We start from the raw sequence: 17351 nt of genomic DNA on the forward strand, positions 1-17351 counted from the left end.
AAATGAAAAGTGGGTAACATGTGGCATGGTTGTTTTGCTCATGGTTTTAACCCATGGTTTTGTAAGACCAAAAATGGTTTCCAAGTTGTAAATCACTATAAAAGGAGGGCTTAGGCAGCTGTTTGTATCATCAATTTCTATGTGCAAGACTGGGTGCTACAAGGAGTCTCTCTGACTCTGAGTTCGAGTTCGAGTTGAGGTGATGTGCTCCTGTAAGAACTTGCATTGCAAGTGTATTGTAATCTTCCTGATTTGAGAATACATTGTGTAGGTTTTGGAGGGTGAGGTTTTCTCCTAGAAGGGTTTCCCCTTAGTAATCATTGTGTTATGTGTTCATTGTTATTTTCATTATATTATTATGCATTTCTTGAGATATCTTCAATAGTTAGTTGAACTTGCATAATCGTCCTCTCAAGATTAGTGTAGGAAGTGATTCCATGCACCTTTGCTTCCTTATAGGTTTCTTATTTTTTAAAGTCCTATTTTATAGGTTTTTGAGGACACGTGTGAGTGTTTCCTCTCCTCTAATGAAAATTTTAACACAACTAATCTTTTGTCTACATTTTCTTTGCATATTGATATTCATGGGTTCATTCATTCACTTTGAGATCAATATGAGTGAAGAACAATTTGAACATTAACCCATTCATTTATTCACTTTGAGATCAATATGAGTGAGGAACAATTTGAACATTAACCCCTTTGTGACACCAACATATCACATCAACCATTGAGCTTATCCACAAGTCAAGAAATGATAGTAAAGAACCTTGGAATCACCTATATGACCTTTCATATTCTTTGCATACATGGGATTTTTCTTAAGAGAAGATGTGATGCGTTGGTATGTTATTATGTTATTGGTATGGGCATAAAACACACATCAACAAGTCTCTTTAAAACTTCATTCCATGTTCAAAAGGAGAAGAACATGTTCACTATTTTTTTATTGTACCTAATAAAAAAATACTGTTGGGATGCAAACTACAAAGGGGTAAAACTAGTTTAGGGAATGCCAAAATCTTGAAGGCATAGGAAACACTCTCTTAATTAGGGCATTATGAAAATATATTATAAGTGAAAAATAATAACTAATATTTTGTGTATATCTCCCTAATGAAGTGTGTAAATATTAGAGAAAGCTATTCTCTAAAAAAGTTTGCATGTGTGGAAGAAAAATGAATAATTTTCATATTAGATGATCTCTAGTGTCCATACAATGTGCATAAGGCATATGAAAGTATATCTATATACATATTCTCCTTCCTAACATTTTATCCATCATAATTGATCTCTATAGTGTTTTCATTTCTCTTGTAGATCGTGTTTAGCTTCTTGAGTCCTTGATTAAAAATAATCCCCACTCAGATTGACTGATAAAAGTGGAATCTACATACATTTAATAATTGCATGTAATATTTAGGGTGTTAGGAAATAAAAACTAGTTAAGTATTCAGCAAGTTAAGCATTTAGACCATTTATGGTTAGACCAAAAATAGAGATTCAAAACCACATATAAGAGTGTGCAAACTTTACAAAACTAATGTAGGCCCTCCTTTGTTGAAGAGATTTTGTCCAATGATGGGATGTGTGCTCAAATTATGCTCAAGTGTCAATGGTTATAGAGTAAGCACTACTACATTTGGACCTGAATTGCGATGACTACTTGTTCCCCAAGTGATAGAACCATGAATTGGCTCCCATTAGATGGATATCATTCTTTTGCTATTGCAAATTATGATGGTAAGGATATCTATTGTAATAGAGATAGATAAAATTGTCGTACTTGAAATAAGGAAGGGACAAGAGTTCATGTTCATGATGTCATAATTGTGATAGTACATCATCATAACTACGACATCTTAAGCTTCCAGTCCATCATCGTAATTATGATGTCGATGTGATAACTACATTGTGGAAGCAACATTCATTAGTCAGGACTAGCCATCATAGTTGTGATGCTCTTGTGATAGATGTGCTATGCAAGTGATGGCTAGTCATCAAAATAGGCCATCACAATTGTGACAACTAGTTGAATTATTAAAAAAAATGTTGCTTGTAATGCCTAGGTTGCTTCTACTACCAGAGAGGCTTCAAGCTCTGTCTCACATGGAGATATGTCTTAGATTTCTCTTTCTAGAAGGGGCTAGGTGGCATTGAAAAATGTGACATTGAAAGGACACCTTCAATGAAAATAAATATGCTTACAAAATTGGGCACTACAACATTTGGGGTCAAATTGCGACGATGGTATAATTTGTGGTGATTTTCATGTTCTTTTTTGCAATTATCCCTGACATCATCACAATACTAATGTTGGTGTCATAATTGTGACGCTTGTGTGAGTATAAACAAAACAAGAAAACATGACATAAATCATTCCCCATTTATTTTTATTGTGAAGAGTTGCACGCAAAAGAGTGTGGAGAGCTTTGAATGTTGTTGTACCCTTGTGATCTCTACATTTTGATGTCGTGCCCTTGCTCTACGATTTAATTATTGTGTTGTGCTCTTGTGATCTTCATGAGCTTGCTCTGCAATTTTCTTCAAGGGCTATGCAAATGTTCTTTTCTTTTCCTTCTAAACATGTATCTCTTTATGTTTCCTTCTAAACATGTATATCTTAGAGATATTTTTAAGGTTCTTATTACATCTTAACATAGTAGAAAAATTGATCTAGCTGTATACATATTCCAAAATCCAAATAATAAAATAAAAAAACTCACTCAACTCATGTTAAGTGACTTACCTCAAGATTTTGCACAAAAATAATGTAGACAAGGAAAAATGGGTAGAGTTCGTAAGAAATTTTACAAAAACATATCATAGAAAATATTTTTAGAAAGAAACTAGCCATATCCTAGTTAAATGGGTCTAGATGCTAATTAGCTGGGTTAATTACAAATTCCTATAGAAATTTCATTAGATTAGGTACAATAAAATGAACAATCAATTGTTCCCAACTGGTAGGATCAAATACAATTTTCCAAGGTGATAAAATTGAATATGTAGATGCATCACTTACATGTCAGGCATGAAGTGCATTCTCCAATTTATAACGAATTGTTGGATATAAAGGCTCCATACACTGGCCCAACAATGGAAGCCAAGGATGTAACCATGCATGTAGTGGCACACTCTCCCTATGAGGATCCCAAGTATCTACTGCTACTATTAATTTGGGAAACACTATATGATCCAAAATGTTATGAAGTACTAAAGCCAGTAGTAACTTATCCCATGTATCTAGAAAATGTAGCATAGGTTCAGGGTCCCTTGGTTCCCAAAAATTTGTAGTAGCTATTCTCACTGTTGGAAGAATAACTTCAGTGAAGAGTTGAGTGTAAGGAGTTGAAGAAGCAAGTTCTACTTCTGTGTAAATGCCATAATCACGAGGCTCATTCCCTTGCAAAAGCCTTTGCCACAATGACATTACCTCTAAACCATGCAAAGGATATTAAAGTGGTTCTCAACCTTGAAACACTCTTATAAGCATTTGATACTTGGGATCATCATAGGGAGACTATGCTAATACTTGAAACACTCTTATATGCAAATGTAGATTAATACATGAAAAATTGCACAACTTGTAGTCCTCCTAATATTTGTATTATAAATTCTCAAAGACATTTGCAAGTGATTCCAATGTCATAGTACCTACTGCAACACTTTTCTAGATTTTATCCAATGGCTCCCATAATATCCTCTATGTTGTCTAGCTGTTGTTTATGTTGTGTAGTCTCTTTCTAAAGCTGCTCCTTTTCCTCTTGTCTCGTGCCTTAAATTTTGATTATCAAACTTCTAAATATTTGCCTCTACCATATCTAAAATCAACTTCACATTGTGTCATAACTTTGGCATAGGTGATTGATAATTGATAGCTTTAATTTCAGCATTCAAGTTTTCAAGATCGATCAACACCCTCACTTGTGGACCTCTCATGTCAAGCACTTTTTGTACTATTTCAACACCATGTTCTTTCTTATGAGCTAACTGTTATTTAGGTGCATTTTCTTGTAAAACATTAATTTTGTTGAACAATTGTAAACTCTTAGAAAGTGCATTATTTTTTTCATGTATGTATGTATATATGTTTGTGCATATGTATGTATGTATGTATGCATATATGTATGTATATATGTATAGATATGTATGTATGTATGTATATACATATATATACATATGTATATATGTGTGTATATATACATACACACATATATCTATGTGTCTATGTATATATACAGAGAAATCTTGTGGATTATGAATTATAAACAAAGAAGAAGAAGAAGAAAACATGGCATTAATTATTCCCCATTTCTTTTGATTGATAGTGGAGAGTTGCACACGAAAGGGGGTAGAGATCAGTGGAGATCTAGGATTTTGTTGTCATTCCATTTTGATTGCTGCATTTCATTGTTGTGTCATGCCCTTATGATCTCTGTGCCCTTTCTCTATATTTTTCTTCAAGGGGAGAAGAGGTACCTATGTAAATGTTCTTTTTTCCCCCTTCTAAACATGTATTTCTTGTTGATGTATAATAGCTTTGGTCAAATTCAAGGATAACTAATTATGATGATTGTATGCATATGTACATGTATGTATGTATATCAATTCACTATGTGAACTGCTTTACATGCATACATACACAATTGCATAGTGCTTATGCTAAATTAAATTAATCATCCATGTCTTGAATTCAACAAGAAATTATCCTTGCATTCAATCGAAGCTATTCATACCAAACTAAGTATTTAGAAATATGTACTTACAAATTATATTATCTCTTGGTGATTGAGTAAAGATCTCATACATAATATCATCTAGGTAATGATCATATGCATTCACATTAAGTCATAATAGGATCGAACAAACATTCCATTTATGTTTATATAGATCAACGACTAAATATAAATCATGTTTGGTTAAGCATTAACTAAACCAATTAGTATAAGGTTAATAATTGTTTATATCAACAATCATGTCATGAGTGGTGGTACAAAGCACCAACAAACTATTGTGGATTTTGGTTTCTTTCCTAATCAATCTAGGATAAATAAGTCTTGGATGAATAATCCATGGTTGTAATGAAAGACACCTTCATGTATGCGTACGTCACTTTGGGCAAGTTATAAGACAAAGTTGCTAGTTGGGAAAAATTGGATCTTTTTTAGTTTTTGGTTAAGATAGCCTAGTATTGGGTGTTTTTAATTTTTTTTGAATAAGTTATAACCTTTTCCTAGTCTTAAAATTGGAAAATTGTGAAAATTGCACTTTTTTATGCAAAATTTCTAATTTGCAAAATTGTAAAAATTGCTAAAAAATGCAACTTAGTTGAAAACGAGTTGTAACTATTAAAATAATAGTGGATTTTTTTTTGGATGGATGTAGGAAGGATATATACCTAATTTGTGAGGTCACAAAGGGTAGATTGTACGGATTGCAGGAGAATTTGCAATAAGAGATTTTTCAGTTTTGAAGCAATTTTACTAGATTGTTGTACTTTTTCCACACTTTACGGATTAGAAGGCATGATGAAATGATTTTTTGAAGAATATTTTTTTCTTACCTTTACATTTCTTTTAGTTTCATCATTTTATGTGGATTTTGGTTCAAGTTATTCCATTTTTTGTACAAGAGGGTTTGTAGGACAACAATTTTGTGCAAGCTTCAAAGATGGGCCCATAGATGTGACCCCCATGCTTGGTTTTTAATGGATACTTGGGGAATGATAGTTATATTGGTCCTCTCAGTGATTCTAGGGTTTCAAGATTGGGCAATGTTTTTTTCTATTTTTCGTAACTAGCCCTAGGTTGTGTGCCTATGAGGATTTAACCTTGTGAGCATGCTATTTGGAGTATAATAGGAGAAGGAGACCTATTGGAGGATGAGTGTTTGGAAGAAATTTGGAGGAATGTGAAAAGACATTCCAGGTTGTGTTTCCTTGACCCCACTTTCCCATAGTTTCTTTGTAAACCAATCCTAATTAGGCCAATTAAGATTGCGTTACTTAGCGAAGGAAAGGGGGTGCTGGAGTGGAAGTGAATCTTGGTGCTTTGTGATTGGATATAAATTTGAAAAGGGTATATGGAAAGATGCTTTTTTTAAAGGTTTGTTTGTGACTTTTGGAAGTTACACACCAAAAACCTCTTAAGGAGGCCTAATAGGGCTACTAGGTGAATTTGGGTTTGACACATTGTGGAAGTGTGGGGATCAAACTAGTGATTTATTTTGTGTTATGTAGATGCCCTAAGTCCATTTCATGCCTTGTAACCATTGGATAAAACTATTTTTGTATTTTCCTCATGTTGGCCTAGTTGTGGGGATTAGGTCCTAAAGCCATAATTTGGATGAATTTGATCCTTAGACCATGGGTGCTTGAAGAAGTTCATAGTATTTTTTTCTTAAATATTTGGAGCATTTGAATTGGTTATGACTTTGTAAGAAGGTTGGGGATTTGGTAACTTGTTTATTTGGTGTTAGAGTGGGAACACCCATTTAAACATTCCTAGTTGTGCACTCTGCATCAAGTGGACATGAGACATGTCCTCTTGTGATTTGCTTTTTGGCTTTGTGTCTTTTGAAAAAATACTTATACCCAACTGAACAACCAAGAGAGGTATCAAAATCAATAAATGCCATGCCCTTTGGTGTTTAGTAATTTCAAATATAAAGGGTAGAGATTACTAATAATTATGTTCTAAAAATAGAAAAGACATTCGTAGTCAAATCTGTAAGAAATTTAATCACCTTTAACATCTCTTTATATTTCCTTTAGTAGGTGAATAGAGAAGCTTCTCTTTATGTATATGTATGTGTATACACACACATACACATACAAAACAATAAAACTCACTCAACCAAATAATAAAACAATAAAAATCACTCAGCCAATGCTATGTGACTTACCTCAAAATCTTGCACACAAATAATGCAGACCAGGAAAAATGGGTAGGGTTCACAAGAAATTTTACAAAAACATATCATAGCAGATATTTTTAGAAAAAAACAAGCCATAACCCAATTAAATGGGTCTAGTTGCTGATTAGTTGGGTTGATTACAAATTCCTATAGAAATGTCATCAGATTAGGTATAAAGCTAGCAAGATCAAATATAGTTTCCCAAGGTGATAAATTTGCATATATAGATGTATGTATGTATGCATGCATGCATGCATATATATATGTATCTATGTATTTATATACATATATACATATGTATATGTATATATATGTGTATATATATACATACACACACATATGTCTATGTATGTATGTATATATACACATACATATACATAAAGAGAAGCTTCTCTAATCACTTGCTGGGGGATATTTAAAGAGATGCATGTTTGGAAGGAAAAAAAAAGAACATTTACATAGGTACCTTTTCTCCCCTTCAAGAAAATCATAAAGCAAGGGCACAAAGATCACAAGGGCACAACACGACAACGAAATCCCAGAGATCACAAGGACATAAAAATGAAATACAATGATCATAAGGGTATAATAACAAAATCCTAGATCTCCAATGATCTCTACCAAGGGCATGAAAACAAAATGTAGAGATCATAAGTGCACAACAACTAAATGCAACAATCACAAGGGCACATTAATGGAATCTCCACCAACATTCAAAGATCTCCACCCTCGTTCAAAGCTCTCAACCCTCTTTCACGTGCAACTCTCCACAATTGATCAAAACAAATCAAGAATGATTTATGTCATGCTTTTTTTAATATACTCACATGGGCATCGCAATTGTGACAAAAATATCGATATTGAGACGACGTCAAGGAAAATTGTAAAAAAAAACATGAAAATCCACAAATTACCTTGAATTTCACTTTGATCCCAAATATTGTAGTGTTAAGTATTGTTAAGGCTTTCATTTTGAAGATAGAAAAACCTATGGTTGAGGTTCCCACTATTGAAAGATAGTTATTTGATCTTGTGATTAAGAGTACAGGAGGAAGAAATAAAATTTATAATCAGACAAAGGCTTACAACAAGTATGATTCATTTGATCCTGATAGTTACAATAGTAAGAGAAGAGCTAATATTTCTGATGATATAGTTGGTTGTAGCAGTAAGTTTAGACAAACTTCTAGGATGATTGATGTAAAGGATTTTTTTAAGAATGCACATAGGATTTATGTTTTGAATTTCTTCAGATGTTAATAAGTCCTTATGGAACATATTATTTTTTGAAACCTTGGGTGTCTAATGTAGGTGCATCCTTGGGCTATTGAAAATCTTGCATCCTTGGGCTATATTATCGTAAGCCCTACTTATAGTATCCTCTTAGGAGAAGTCATAAACTCATGGCTCACTTTGATCAAGATTCCTCTTCTCCTCTCTTTGAGAATCTTTGTGATCCTATGGTTTCTCATGACCCTAATCCTTCTATGGAGCATGACTCTTCTCATTCATCTCATGATGAAGATGAGGCTTTAAGGGTTCCTCTTGAAAAAGTTCATAAGATTCCTACTAATATTGATAAAATGCATGATTGACTTCTTCAAGAGAATCACAATACTAATATATGGTTTCTTTTGACGCTCTTAAGAAAGTGATCTGTAATGATGGAGATGGATATTTTGCATGGTATTACTCACCTTGTCCACACTCATGTTAAGCCTTCAAATCAAGCTACATTTGAAATAGGAATGGATTCATGTATCACTAGTGTTGAACCTACCTTGTCTCTTTCCAAACCTATCTCTAGCATTCCTTCTTATGTTGCTCCTATTGTGACTACTTATATTCAACCATTTAATCCTCCTATTAGCAGTCTTACTATTTCTTCCCAACCTAAGAGTGTTCTGACTACTTCATTTCCTATCTCACAACCTTCATACAATAGTGTTCCTTACACATATCCTAATCCTCTTACTAAGGTTCCTAATGTCCCACCTATAGAACCTTCTATTCTAGCTATTTTTTACACTCTTCCTCGTGTGTTGAATGTGTCATTGCCACCTATTTCCTCTATTGATTCCACTATCATTATTATTTTTCAAATCATTTCCTCCTTGCAACAAAAACGTGCTTCCCTTACTCAATCCAAGTTTAATGTGCCTACATGTGATATGGGTAGTCTTGTGCAAAAATAATGCAGACTTGGAAATATGGGTAGGGTTCACAAGAAATTTTACAAAAACATATCATAACAGATATTTTTAGAAAGAAACAAGCCATAACCCAATCAAATTGGTCTAGTTGCTGACTATTTGGGTTGATTACAATTTTTTGTAGAAATGTCATTAGATTAGGTACAATAAAATGAGCAATCAACTATTCCCAGCTAGCAGGATTAAATTTAATTTTCCAAGGTGATAAAATTGCAACTGTAGATGCACCACTTGCATGCAAGGCATGAAAAACTTTCCCTAATTTATAACAAATGCTTGGACATAAAGGCTCCATATGCTGACCCAACAATGGAAGCCAAGGATGTAACCATGCATGTATTGGCACACTCTCTATGCAAGGATCCCAAGTATCTATTTCTGCTATTAATTTGGGCATCACTATATGATCTAGAATGTTATGAACTATTGAAGTTGATAGTAATTTCTCCCATGTCTCTAGAAAATGTAGCATAGGTTCAGGGTCCCTTGGCTCCTAGGAATTTGTAGTAGCTATTCTCACGGCTAGAAGAATAACTTCAGTGAAGAGTTGAGTGAAAGGATTTGAAGAAGCAAGTTTGGATTCTATGTAAATTCCATAATCATGAGGCTCACTCCCTCGAAGAAGTCTCTACCACAATGATATTACCTCTAAACCATGCAAAGGATGCAAATGTATGTATGTGTATATGTATATATGTACATATATACAGACCAAGAAAAATGGGTAGAGTTAATGTAATTGTTAATGAGCATTATTTTCCCCCTACATACATTATACACACACACACACACACACACACACACACACATTGCCCATTAATTTTTCATTATTTGTGTGTAGGATTTTGAGTTAAGTCACTTAGCATGGATTGAGTGAGTTTTACTATTTTATTATTTGGATTCTGGAATATATATGTAGCTGGATCAATTGTTCTATTGTGCTAAGATGTAATAAGCACCTTAAAAAAGATCTCTTTGTATACATACATACATGTATATGTATGCATGTATATATATGTGTATATATATACATACACACACATATGTGTGTGTCTATGTATGTATGTATGTATATATACAGAGAGATCTTGTGGATTGTGGAGATCAATGGAGATCAAGGATTTTTTTGTCATGCCCTTGTGATTGCTGCATTTCATTGTCGTGCCCTTGTGATCTTTACATCTCATTGTTGTGGCCTTGTCATCTCTGTATATGTATGTATGTATATACATATATATACATATGTATATGTATATAGATATATATACATATACATATGTATATATATTGTATGTATGTATATACACATATATATGCATGTGTGTCTGTATGTATGCATATAAACACAAAGATCTTGGCACAATAGAAAAACAATAAAAATTGCTCAACACATAGCATGGCCATAGATGCGATGTCAATGCCTATTGGTAAGTAGATTATGGAATATGTATGTAGCTAGATCAACTGTATTTGAGCTTCCTAGTTGGGAACAACTAATTGTTCATTTTATTGTACCTAGTTTGATGATAGTTCTAAAAGAATTTGTAATCAATCCAACTAATCAACAACTAGACCCATTTAACTAGGTTATGGCTTTTTTCCTTCTAAAAATATTTTCTATGATATATTTTTGTAAAATTTCTTGTGAACTCTGCCCATTTTTCTTGGTTTGCATTATTTGTGTGCAATATTTTGAGGTAAGTCACTTAGTATCTTTAAAAATATCTCTATATATATACATATATGTACGTACATACATACACATGCATGTCATTATCGTGCCCTTGCGATCTTTGCATCTCGTTGGCATGCCCTTATGATCTTTGTATATGTATGTACGTATGTATATGCATATATATGTGTAAACATACACACACATGTGTGTGTCTATTTATGTATGCATGTATATAAATAGAGAGATCTTGGTACAACAGAAAAATAATAAAACTCACTCAACACGTAGCATGGCCACAAATGTGATGGAAATGCCCATTGGTAAGTAGATTCCTCTTTTCTCTCTCTCATTTTTAATGTGTTTATTTAACTTTAATTATTATTTTTTAGGGGGAATTTTGTAATATTGGATTGATTTTATGTAGGATGCGACGAGGACATTCCTAGAGATACCTGTGTTAGATGTAAAGGAATCACTAAAGAATTGCGATGAATTTCTCATGAGCAATGAAGATGCACGTCCCTTGAGAGTAGGAGGTGATGAGGACATGCTAGGTACTTTAAAGATTGATCCTTTCTTAACAATTTTTAGATGTTAATGGGGAATTTAGAGGTTGGGGGGAGGGGTGGGGCCAAATGAGCTTCCACCTTCATGAGGTTGGCCCTGATTAGTAGAGACTATTAAACTATTCTTGAAACCAAGTGAAGATCAACATTAACCTATGATTTCATGACAACTAACTGTGTGAATCTCTTGGTTTCGAGCAATGCAAAAGGATGCCATAGTTCAATATTCAATCTCGATTCATATGTAGACAACATTAGGTGGACCTAAAAAAGTCCAATAGGTTTTCATTTTTGTTAGAGATTTGCATAGACCTATAAATTTATGTAAACATGATGGTTTTTTTAGCTTTTCCTATTGTCCATGCATATAGAACACAACTACATGTGCGTTCTTGATTTGGAGTAGCGTTCACAAGTTTATCAAATCAATGATATGATGTTAATAGGGAATTTATTAATGGAATGAATGAATTTTAGATGTTAATAGGGAATTTAGATGTTAGGGGGAGAGGGGCATGGGTAGGTGGGTAGGGCCAACTGAGCTTCCACCTTCACATGGTTGGCCTTGATTAGTAGAGAATATTAAATTATTCTCGAAACCAAGTGAATCTCAATATTAACCTTTGATAGCATAAAAAAATTTTGTGAATCTCTTGGTTTCAAACAATGTAAAAGGACACCATAGTTCAATATGCAATCTCAATTCATATGCATACGACATCAGGTGGAGTTCAAAAGACCCAAAAAGTTTGCATTTTTGTTAGAGGTTTGCATAGACCTATTAAATAAATGTAAATGTGGTGGGTTTTTTCAGCTCAACCTATCATCCATGCATATAGAATGTAGTTGTACATGCATTCTCAATTCAAAGTGGCATTGACAAGTTTATCAAATCAATTGTATGATGTTAACAAAGAATTTATTAATGGAATGAATAAATTTTAGATGTTAATGGGGAATTTAGATGTTAGGGGAGGTGGGGCCAAATGAGCTTCCACGTTCACATGGTTGGCCTTGATTAGTAGAGAATATTAAACTATTCTCGAAATCAAGTGAAGCTCAACATTAACCTATGGTTGCATCACAACTAATTATGTGAATCTATTGTTATTCCTTAGATTCAAATTGCTTCCTGAATTATCAAAGTAAACATAAGAAATATTTTAGAGCTCATTATAACTGGAGAAGTTGGGTGCCCTATCCATGATTATTAAAGCCATAAAAAAAAGGCTTTGACTTCACCTATTGAGGAGGAATATCTCAAGGCCAAAGGTGAAACCATGCCATGACTAATAAATCCAGAGAAGAATTAATTGACTTCACCTTGATAACCTGCTTTGGAGACCAAAAGTGGTATAGCGGCTGTCCATTTACAATGTCCCTCCCTAAATCCCTCAAGTGATCATGAATTCTTATTTGAACATCTTTGTCCTCCTCAACAAGACATCTTTTGAAAAGAGTTCTCCAAACAAGTGTTCCATAAAAATTAGTGTCCAATGTTGCAATGGCTGCACTTCTTCTTTCTCCAATTAAGAAACATGCTACATTCAAGAACAACTCCTTCTCTTGCTTCCATAAAGCATCATAACCAACTTTGAGCCTCTTTGTGATGTCCTCATGGGGAATTTGGGAATACTTATTCAACATTGTCCACCAATTTTTTTAAAAAAAAATTCAGCATGCCATCACAATTGTGACAGATTGTTCTGATGGATAGTTGTTGCTCCTATAGCATTATTGTCACATACCCATCACAATTGTGACAGATTTTTCTCATAGATAGTCATCGCTCCCACAACACTACTATCACACAACCATCACAATTGGGATGACAGATTGAAATCCTAAGCCATCATATTTGTAATGATTTATTGTCACAATTATGTCGATGTGAAGATGAACTCTTGCCCTTACCTTCTTCCAAGTTATGAAAAATTTATTTTTCATAATTGCAATGTAAACCCTTGCAATTGCAATTTTCAAAAACAAAAGTCTGACGCCCATCTAACAAGAGAAAACTTGCGGTATTGTCACTTGGGTGACGGGTGGCCATTACAATTGTGATGACCTTCTATCACAATTCAGGCCCAAATGTAGTAGTGGGGTTAGTGTGGTTTAAGTGATTCACTTGTAATTAATAAGAAGCCTTATAATCAATTTGGACTCTAGTATAGTTTGGGAGTAGATTGTCTGTGTGAAGTTGCGAATGATGGAGTCTTACCACAGGTTTTCCTCAACAAGAAATGTTGTCGATTCAACTAGTCTTGAAAATATTTTTCCAAGCACAAGATTAGGGTTGATGTAAATAGAAGCAATTTAGTAAAAAACATGTTGGGATACATGAGTATCCTTTAAAAATCCATGAAATAAATTCCATTTTTAGATATCTCATGAGGCAAAACAAAACTCTTTCCAACATTGGTTTACAATACTTTGCCATTCACATGGTCTGACTGCTATACCCGAGTAAATTAATCATAACTTTCAATCCTTACATTTTATTGAAAAATAATTTGGATTATTTGTTCTAAATTATAAATTCTAAAACATATCAAAAGATTAGCCAAAATAAATCAATCCATTAGACGTTATAGTCTCTGCATGTAGACCCATTTTCTCTGTCATAAATCAGAAGTAAAACCAGTAACCCTTCCTTGGGAGCCTAATAACTTTCTCTAAACGACTCCAAATAAAACCAAACAAATTTTAAAGAAACCTTATATGAGTTTTGCTTCTGAATATATAAGCTATTAAATTTTCCAATTCATAAATTGTTCTACAAGCACCAATCATTTCCTATAACTTCAAAACAAATTTTTAAAAACCAGTCTTCATTAAAATGACCATAACTGACACATATCTGAATGAAAATGACTCAAAAAAATTGGAAATAAAATCCGATTCATATATCTTTCCAATGAATATAACTAGAACTTCTGTTTCATCCGAATATGCCCGTACCAAACATATAAATCTGACTGTAGCTGGGCATCCTCAAATCTGCAAATGACCACTTTTACCAAAACTAGCTTAACTTCTTCAAAAATTAATAAAATTGTTCCAAACCAAAAGGAGAGATAATATTATTCATCCTACTCTTCAAATATATAGAAAATACAAGGGTTCCATGCTGTACATGGCCGTACAAGACCTAGAACCAGCACTAAAATAGTTAAAACCAATCAAAATGACAAATTCTTGAAAACCAATTGCTTCAAAATAACTTTTTTTTGTTCTCATTCACCCCTCTCTATTTGGAACGACCAATAAAATGAGTTTAAAGTGGCTTTGGTGGTTTAAAACTTCCCAATCACCTTTTTAACCAACCCAACACAATCTTTTAACCCTTGTACATTTTTCAATGCTTTTTGAAGCACTCCCATTACAATGAAAATGTATTTTTTTTCTACTTTTTAATACATCACAATGCAAAGTTACGCATTTTAACCATTTTTTCAACATGGTTATATGAAATCTAAATGAATTAAATATTACAATATTATGCAATTCATCATAATGTATGAAGGGTCAAGATGCTCCCGCATCAAGGGTCCCTACATGAAATAGAAATATCACAAGGATTCAAAATGGGGAAGGGTTACACAATAGAAGGAAAGCTATAGAGTGCAAAGAAATGGATAACCTTGTGAATAGGGATAAGGAAGCTACAAATTTTCACAATGCTGTTCACTCATTCACTCTAGTAAATCAAATTTTGAAGTGTAGAAATTAAACACCATTAGATGCACGATGGGCTTATCTTTCCTCAGACTCTAGTGATCACTCATAAAACTCCATAAAATTCTTGGGGAAGGGATATCCACCTGAGATTTATTATTTAAATTCATTGACCCTTGTGGGTGGCCCCAAATTCAATTCTACAAATCTTGGAGGCTAGGCTTCTTTAAAGGAAAATCTAAGTACGTTGAAAAATAGATATGGTTCATCAGTCAGAAAGTAGGATTTAAAAACACCCAATGTAAGAACTGGTAGCAGCTTTGCAAGCCAAATTTCACCAAGGATAAGTCATAAACCAAGCAACATATTATGCAATGTAAAATCATTTATTCCATTAGTTTAGTAGAAATAGGTAGTGACATTAGTTATGATAAGTAAATTCTTGTCAGATTCTAAAAAAATAGTTTATGTTTTATCATATGCATTCACTATATTTAATGTATTGAACAAAACATCTTTTCCATTATTTTTTGACTTCTCTCAGTGTAATAGGTATTCCTTTGAATCACTTACATTCCCTTATTTGAAATCATTTTTTCATTTAGCTTTAAACTTCATGTGATACTGTTGTCTTGCAACGATGACTTATCATCATTTTTAGTTTTATTTACACTGTCACTTCATTTTATAACTAGGAAAATCACTATTTTCCTTATTATTTGTCTATACTTCTCCATGGCTCCTCGCAGTCTTCCATGACTCATGAATGTGATAACAACATTATCACTATTCATTTTATCATTTATTAGTAATGTAGACAACTCTTTTAAATGTACTTACAAGAAAAATGAAAAGTCATAAATTAAGATTAGATTGGTCAAGCATCCCAACATTGTACAACTATGATTAGGTTAATCAAGCATCCCAATAGTGTACAACTATTTTAAGTCATGGAAAGAAATTACAAAATCTATTTTGATATGGAATGTATTATAGGAGAACTCTTCAACAAAGTTTCCAAAAGAAAGATAAAGAAGGATGTAGCAAGTAAATACTTCCAACAAGTAATCAATGTAGTGGACTTTTGTGACAGCATGGGAATTTATTACAAAGATTTGAAATTTCAAAAGTTGAGTCTAGATCAGAGCACCAATCTAAATGCCTTAGACTTTGGATTAAGTTCAATGACTCAACAACTCAAGCATGATGGTCTATTGCATACAACTTTTGGTACTCCTACATATGTTTTACAAGAGGTGATTACAAGAAAAGGCTATGATGGTGCCAAGGTAGATGCATGGTCATGATGGGCTATTTTGTTTGTTTTGATGGCTATTTGTCTACCTTTTAAAGATCCCAATCTGATGGTAATGTACAATAAGATATACAATTGATAAATTAAATGTCCATCTTAGTTTTCATATATACAATGCTAAAAGGATAATGGACACGTTATTAGATCCCCATCCTAAAACTTTACTCACTATTCCCTAGTTGATGGAAGTTCTATTATTCAAAATATAATACAAGACTTTACATGTTGAGATAGAGGATATGACCTTATTAGCAGAATTTTTGACAAAGTGAGCTTCAAGATGAGTCATAATTTATCCCCTTATTACACCCATGTAAAAAGGTTCTCAAGCTTAAAATTTATTTGATGTCATTTATTTTTCTCATGGCTACATCTATTACACCTAATTAAAGAGAAAAACATAGCAAAAAGTGAGAAGTACTTTACATATATTCAATCATTTTCTAGCATATGCACAAAACTTGAGGAAGCAACTAAACTTTTGAACTTCAATACAAAGAAAATAGATTGCATAATCAAGATGAAAGGAAATAAGAATGGAAGAAAAGGTAACTTGTTATCTTTTGCAAATATTTTTGAGGTGACACCTTCATTCTTTATAGTGGAGTTGAGAAAAGCCAATGGAGATACAATATAATAGGAAAAATTATGTAATCAATAGCTTAAACCTGCTCTCAAAGATATCGTATGGGTTTGGCAAGATGATGATCATACTTTGGGACTTGGGTCATTCTTAAGAAAGAAGCTAAAATTATTAAGTCAAATTTGAAGCAACTAGATTACAAAATCAAGATGCTGGGATAAATGGGTTTTACATTTGAAACCATAAAAATAAATATCCAAAATCATTAATCCTAGTGAATAATCATTTTTATCCGAAAAAAAGTCGTAATGAGAACATGACAATAAAATTCACATGCCTAGTTCTATTAATTTAAAAAAAAAGTTAACTCATCTAAAATTTTGAAAAATTGATGACCTCAATC

The 17351-nt window shown here is 33.1% G+C and overlaps 1 pseudogene; it reads left to right on the top strand.

Annotated features, from left to right (window-relative positions):
• The first annotated feature begins 15952 nt into the window (after positions 1–15952).
• Positions 15953–17134, top strand: LOC149559474 (CBL-interacting protein kinase 18-like; annotated as a pseudogene).
• Positions 17135–17351: the final 217 nt, after the last annotated feature.

The sequence above is a fragment of the Cupressus sempervirens genome, chromosome 5, assembly GCF_028749045.1.
Source record: "Cupressus sempervirens isolate cs-2001-9-10 chromosome 5, ASM2874904v1, whole genome shotgun sequence".
Classification (NCBI taxonomy): Eukaryota; Viridiplantae; Streptophyta; class Pinopsida; order Cupressales; family Cupressaceae; genus Cupressus; species Cupressus sempervirens.